This window comes from Drosophila erecta, unplaced genomic scaffold, assembly GCF_003286155.1.
Source record: "Drosophila erecta strain 14021-0224.00,06,07 unplaced genomic scaffold, DereRS2 tig00000126-arrow-pilon, whole genome shotgun sequence".
NCBI lineage: Eukaryota > Metazoa > Arthropoda > Insecta > Diptera > Drosophilidae > Drosophila > Drosophila erecta.
Window position 1 is genome coordinate 8,156,841 of NW_020825209.1, and position 7,185 is coordinate 8,164,025.

Below are 7,185 nucleotides of genomic sequence, written 5' to 3' on the forward strand. Positions count from 1 at the left end.
CTACCAAAAAAAAAAAACAGAGGAAGGGAAAATTCTCCCCAACAAGCAGGAGAGCAAAATGAGGAAAACACATTGAAAACCGCACGGAAAGTGCGAAATATGAGCAGGAAGGAGCGGAGTGGGAAAAGCAGGACGAACGGAAGAAAGACAAGGGCACAGTTGCCGGGGTCGATCGAAAAATTCAAGTTGAAGTAAAAAGCAGGTAGGAAATTGAAATATATCAAATGGTGAAATATAAATAGATATAAGAAAAGGGGCAAGTATCAGCGCGGCAAGTAGATGTAAGGAAAGTTATTGATGAAAGTTATATAGAGAGAAGTTAATCAGCATCTAATCACGGAACTGCTGAGAAGACCCTCGTTGTAAGCTAATTGGCGCCACAAATAGGCCGCTTGCCTTCACTCTTTAGCCCTGCTTCTAGGCATTCATATTTATTTTTATTAGCCAGCCACTCTTTGTTTAACCATCCTACAGTTTTTCACAGTTTTCACACATTTTTCACTTCGTTCCTTTTACTTTTGCCATGTATTTCTATTTTATTTTTTTACTTTTTTTTTCATTGTTTTGTGCGGCAGCAATTAAAAATTGTTTTTTTTATGAGCAAACAAAAATTGTTGTTTACAACAAACAACAATAAAACGGTAATAAAAAATCATAAAATGGCCGGCGCCAGAAAACAAGAAACAAGCGAAAAAGTGCTAATTGGTTAATTGTGTGTGTGAGCGAGGAAAACCGGTGTACCTGTATGCGTGATGTGCTTTTGTGTGCTGCTGTGCCTGTGTGCCTGTGTGCGTGAGTTTGCCGCTCAATAATTCAGATCCTTAAATTGACCGCCGCACAAAGGGGAGCAATAAACAAAAAACAAAAAAACAAAAAGCATACAGCTGAGGCACTTCAACAAATTTGTCTACAATTTAAAGTTGTCGTTCTCTGTATATTCCCCGTTCGTTTGTTTCTTTTTTAATCCTTTTTTGCGTTCGAAAGGCGTCAGCTGCAATGCAGACAAAACAGGGCCACGCCCACTGCCAGATACCCGGAGCCGGAGCCGGATCCAGATCCAAGTGGCGCTTGTTAGTTTAAACTGATTTGCAATGTTTGACATGGGCCATAAAAAGCAACGAGGCAAACGACAAGGACGACAAGGATAACGGTGAGATGGAGATAGCACAAGGAGCGGGCCGAAGAAGAAGGACATTAGACCACTCGCCCAGGTCGCCACACTGAGCCAAAATGCGTGGCCAATTGGGCTTGAAATGTATTAGCTAATGCCAGTGGATTACAGATGGTTGACATATAATTCACATTACGTGCATGTTTACTGATGCAAATATTGATATTGTATTTCGCACATTTCACATTTGCGGTGAATATAGAATGTAATCGCCTGGCTTTTAATTAAATAAATTAATTAAGTTAAGTTCGGAAGCTCGGATTAAATCAGCTTTAGTTACAAATGTGTGTGCAAGTGATAATGTTTGCGCTTAGTGTGTGCAATGAGGCAATAATGTAATTGCATTGATTGCATGTACTGTATTTCTAATTTTTCGCCAGTGTTTTTTGCCTTCGTTTGATAGCCTGGCCTTTTGGCATTTCTAGGCCACCCTTGGGCTTTGTTTTGAGCTGAAATTTTCAGCGAGCTGTCAGGAAGGGTCCTGCTCCTGGCCATTTCAATAATCTCTTCATTTCGCCGGGGCCACAACGATTTTTTCCATGTTAACATTTTATTTGCCTGCACAATGGGGCGTATGAGCAACGTGGCCATCGCATTCACCCCGTCTACGTTGCTCATACGCCCCATTGTGCACAAACTCGGACCGAAAACCATAACAATGGCGAAACGAGAGCCACATTCTAAATGCTAAGTTCATTCATTCATTCTGCACAGAGAAACACAGACACAGACACAGACAGAGACACCGACACACATTCGCTTGTTTTTCGGCAACAATTAAAACGATTTAAATGCAAAACAGTCAACGACAGAAGAGCACAGCCCCAAGTGGGTCATCTGCTGGCCGACACTGTATTAGCCAATTTCAGTATTTGTGTATTTCTGTATTTCTGTATTTCTGTATTCCTGTAGCGCCCCGATTGCCCTCGATATGGAAAAGGAATGGCCGTAGCACAAAAGTCAACTGGCTAATGCAGTTGAGCCAGCATTGGTAAATAGATCGAAATGCATCTCAGTTGATTGGAACACCGGAATGTATTCAATAAAACAAACCCAGGCATATTTATTTGGCAAAGCTTTGTTAAGCAATCGCTAGCAGTGCTCAATAACATTGAGTCTATATAATATATTATATGATGCTTTTTCTAATCGGAGTTCACCGATAAATTGTGTTTATTACATTTAAGTAGGCAAAATCGTTGGGCCTTCATTACCAAACCAAGTTACCAAACCAGCCACATCCGAAAAGCTGCGAAAGAACACTTCACTCACTTAAGTAAACTTGGCTTAATTACTTTTCGCTTAGCTCTTCCATCTTGCCAAACGAATAATAAACATCAATTTCGTTTTCATGTCAAATGAAGGGTGCGAAAAGTGGGGCAGGATTTTGGCGTTTGGGCACTAATTCAACATTTAATCAGTTCGTTTAATTTCCATGCACAAATCGCTATTTGTTGTTAGTTGGTCACAGGTCGGGGCTTTCATTTGGCCCTTGACTTTTCCCCCCAAGCCCTTCTCCAACCATCCGCATTTTTGCCCAGCATTTTACCCACTTTGCCACGATTCTACCCGATTTTCCCCGATTTTCCCCGCTTTTCCCACGACGCCATGTTTTAGTGTGCGAATGGCTTTTGTTTGATTCCGTTTGGCATTGCCATCGTTATTGTTGTTGCATTTAATTAAAAGCCCCGAATGCAGATTGAAGATGGCCGGAGTGGCGAATGTAGAATGGAGAATTCAGATATTTCAGAGATTTCACTGTGAAGAGTGGCGGATGTAGAACGCCGAATGGCGAACAATAGCTACAAGCTGGCTAACATGAATAAATATAGGCGCTTTTGCCGTTTTGGCCACAGAAATGGCAGGAATACATGGAGAACGATTTTTTAGATATTTCTAAAAGATTTTATCATTCAAACACAAACTCAACGTTTTTTTCTAAAATGGCAAATTTTTTGACACCAAAATCATTTTGACAGCATTCTTTAATTTATATTGGTAGAAATCTGTCAAGTCGAATTCGCATAGAAGAGCAGCTAGTTTTTCGTCGTGTAGCTATAACAACAGCAACAATGGCATTTCCACTCCCACTGGAGCCATTCATGTCACACACAAGCGCGTAAACACGCACACACCGACACTTATTTAAACTCGCACAAGCACACACACACATTTCGTAATCGCTCAAAATTGTTTGGCAAACATTTTAAATATTTTCTGCTGCATACGCACAGGGGCAATTCTTAAAAGTTTTCCCATAAAAAAGAAAAACGCTACGTGTGGGCTAATTGAATTGAAAAGTCTAACTATTTAAGTTAGACATTCCACTATAAAAACATTGATTTATAGATTCCATAGCTGATTAATAAAAAAGAATGTTATTAATGCCATTTTATCCATGTGAGTTGAATAAATAATTTAATGGTGCTAATAAAAAAACAATGACACTCGATAGTTCAAATGGCCTTTTGGAGAGTTAATATTTGCAGCATAAATATTTAGGAATCTATATCCTTTTTTTATGCCTTCCAACGCGACTTAACCCACATTTGGCTGCCTCGATGCAAAGGCGCATATTTGCCTAGCCCAAGAAACAAAACATTAACTTTGGTCCTAATGCTAATCTTACCTTGGCACAAAAAGTATTTCGCCTGTCGCTGCTGCTGTTGTGGTAGTGGTAGTAGTGTCGCCGCACCCACACACTCGCACGCACGCACACAGACCCACAAGGTCCTTCACACGGACAGGGGCTGGCTTCCTTGTTATGGTTTCTGCTGGTTTCCTCGAACTTTAGTTTTTCATCTGCATACGGTTCCTTTGGCTTACATGCACACCTCTTTTATTCGGAATTTTCCAATATTTGTTTTGAAGTTTCAGCGTTGTTTTTATATTTTTGTTTGATTTGTTTGGTTTGGAACATTAAAAAAAGGGCAAAAAAAAATGTGTGGGTTGGTCTCGCACTCAGCTGAACTTAAAAAAAAAATAAATGAAGATCAAAGTAAAATATATTTATGGACAACTGAATTCTGGAATTAATTGTTAATAAATCAAGCTCGACTCAAGTCTTTCTTCCCGTTAAGAACTGTCTAAGAACTTGAATTCAAAAATCAAATGCAATTTTCTATCTCATAGAATTTGTGCTGCTTCGTTGCCAAAAGATTCGCAAAACTACAAATCATTGATAAGTAGTTAAGACCATGTCTGGCATTGTCACGTTTTATAAAAAGTAATAAATACGCTTTTGCTGGCAATCAACAAGTTGTAACTTTGACAGGGACTCCCCCTTTTCAATTTATTATTACGAAACATTGCATGCCAATTGATTTCTAATTCCCCTTAGCTGTTTTTGCCTTGGCAGCTCGCAAATAAAATCTCTCTTTTAGTTTGGCGCGACCTCCGCAATGACCGTGTAACAATTTCGGTTTTCTTTGCCCCCTTTTTCTTGCATTTATTTCCCACCCCATTCTCTTATTTTCAAACGGTTTCTCTTTGCCTTCATTTGACCAAGAAGACGCGCGCTTTTTTTTTGTGTTTTGCTTTGCCTTTTTCGAAATGCGACGTTTTCCAAAATTTCATTTACGTGCATTAAGCATTTCGATTAGGTAATTTTCTAGCCTTAAAATAGCAACACACACACGCACACACACATACAGTTGCGCTTACAAATGGCCAACTTATGTAAGCGTTTTGTGCGCGTTTTGCACGCGTTTCGGCTGCTGTATTAACCGCCAACGCGACAAAGTTGTAACTAAAAATTTGTTAACCCCAACGCCACTCGTTTGCCCAGCTGTTTTGTTTTGTTTATCGTGGCTATGTATTAATTTTCTATGCTCTTCTTCTATTCCCTGATTTTCTGGCACAAGAAAGTGCGTTCAAAACGCAAAGCTGGCATAATAAATAATTATAAACAACAAAGTATAGAATGCACAAAAAGAAAACGGTAAACCTACGGCTGAGGCGGTCACATGCGCGACACAGACACAACACACAAACACACGCTCACACGCAGGCAGACAGACGAAATGGGGGCGGGGCGGCGGATGCGGAGGCGGAGGCGGACGCGGCGGGACGGCGGCAACAACAAAATAACGCGCAAAAAAAAATTCGACAACCAGCAACAACAATACGGCAACAACCAACGACAACGGCGACGGCGACGACAACAACAACGACAATCAACGAGAAACAACGGGAAACAACGAGACAAGCGACAAGCGACAACCGACTTTCGACTTTCGACGACGACAACAACAACGGGCGACTTTAGCGCGTTTTTTGTGGTGCTTGCTTGGTTATTTTTCGGGTAACTCTCTCTCTTCCTCGAAGCGAAACGCGTGCCGTCAGCGCTGAGTCCTGTTTCATACTGTTTTCGATCAGCCACGCATTCTGCCAACGGATGCTGCTCTGTTACGTCTCGCACTGCTCTGTTACTTCTGCTGCGCTGCTCTGTAGTTCGAGCCACTGTTACTGTTAGGCGCTTGCTGCGGCACAGGAATATCCCGTGCTGTTAAAATTTCCCTGGCATGCGCAGCACTGTGTGGCTGCTTTTTTATGTTCTTGGGCGAATGCAGAATGCAGAATGCAGTTTTTCAATGCCAGCCGGCCAACGCTGTGGATGCGTGATATGCAGCGGGTAGAGGGGACCCCATTCGGAATTTGTCGAAATTATTACTGCTGATTGCGAATTTACTCAAGTACATACGTACATATGTATTGGGCAGCTTCCTTAGAGCCCTTTGCTTAGCTCTTCATATCCCCTCATCCTTCAAATTGTTCACAAATCTATCGCAATTATGAAATTTTTCTATTTGAATATGTATTCATATATACTTCTTCGATTTTATTGTTTTTTAATAAAATGGGCGCATTTCAGCTATTTCACTGCAATTTGGGAGGAAACTTGACGGCGATCTTTCTAATTAAGCCGATATGCACTAGAGAGCATCTGCTGAGTGAAGCTTACGCATCTATTTCAGCCAATAAGGTAAGTGGCTATTGACAGTCATTAATGCTAACCGCAGTAAGCCACAATTACGCCAGCTGGAGCAAATCAATTTATTTATGAAAATTTCGAGGCAGTGCGCCATGTGCAGTTTGCAGTCTGAAGTCTGCAGTCGAGGGTCCTTCGTCCTTCATCCTTCGTCCTGCATTGCACACGTGCATGGCATTAATGCAAATGAGCAGGATGCCGTGTGCTGGATGGAGGATGGTGGATGGTGGATACGGAATGGTGGCTCCTGTCGTACATACGTACTGCTGCGAATGCGGAACGCTCGACTTGAAGCCAAATTGAATTATGTTGGATGCCAGAAAGGTTAATGAAAGAGAGCGCCATACTTGCACCCGGATGCGGACACATCCACGGATTTGGATCCGGATTCGGATTCGGATTCAGATTCGTTGACGGTGTCGTTGTCGGTGTCGGTGTCGGTGTCGAGCTACGTATTCAGAATTCAAGCTGAATGAATTGTGATGAAGCACCACCAACCAACACCCACCAACAAAATGCTGTCGAGGGGCCACTGAGATGACCACACATAGATGTGGTCGAACACTACAAGAAATTGCTGCTAATAAAGTACTGTATAACATTTGTATTACAACGCAAAGATTCCTATTCAATTTTATGAGAGAGTCAAAGCCAAAGTTAAACAAAAAGTGCTTTTAAGCACTCATTACATTCTAGGCATTTCTCTCACTGGACATTGGCGAGTGTCGACTGCCGGTTCCTGGTGGTTAGACTGCATGCAAATTGATGCTTTTTGTGTTGCACTCTGCATTATCTTGGTCTGGATCTGGTTCGGTTTGGTTTCGGTTTGGGTTTGGGATTGGGATTGGGGCTGGTCGAAGTATTCGGTTCGGTTTGGTTTGGTTTTACCCTACTTCACTTGCAAGTCTGGACTCCAAATGGAGGTGGCAGCTGCGAAAGCAGCTGGAAATGTTCCACAAATGTGTTGCAGTGTAATGGACAGTAATGTAAGGCGGAGACTCGTATGGACCAAGTGAAAACCAAA

General features: G+C 41.8%; 1 protein-coding gene across 5 annotated transcripts in view; it reads right to left on the reverse strand.

Moving 5' to 3' along the window:
• LOC6550529 (acetylcholine receptor subunit alpha-like) overlaps window positions 1-5,259 on the reverse strand; it is an 85,649-nt gene extending 80,390 nt beyond the window's left edge. For 2 of the 5 annotated variants that reach the window (XM_001977890.3, XM_026981694.1), the window contains exons 1-2: window positions 5,122-5,259; window positions 3,801-4,141 (exon numbers count right to left, since the gene is read on the reverse strand). The gene's annotated coding sequence lies outside the window, so the exon portion shown is untranslated. The remainder of the gene's footprint in view (window positions 1-3,800; window positions 4,142-5,121) is intronic. The other 3 variants (XM_026981691.1, XM_026981692.1, XM_026981693.1) reach the window with 3 other exon arrangements.
• Between the last annotated feature and the right edge of the window lie 1,926 nt (window positions 5,260-7,185).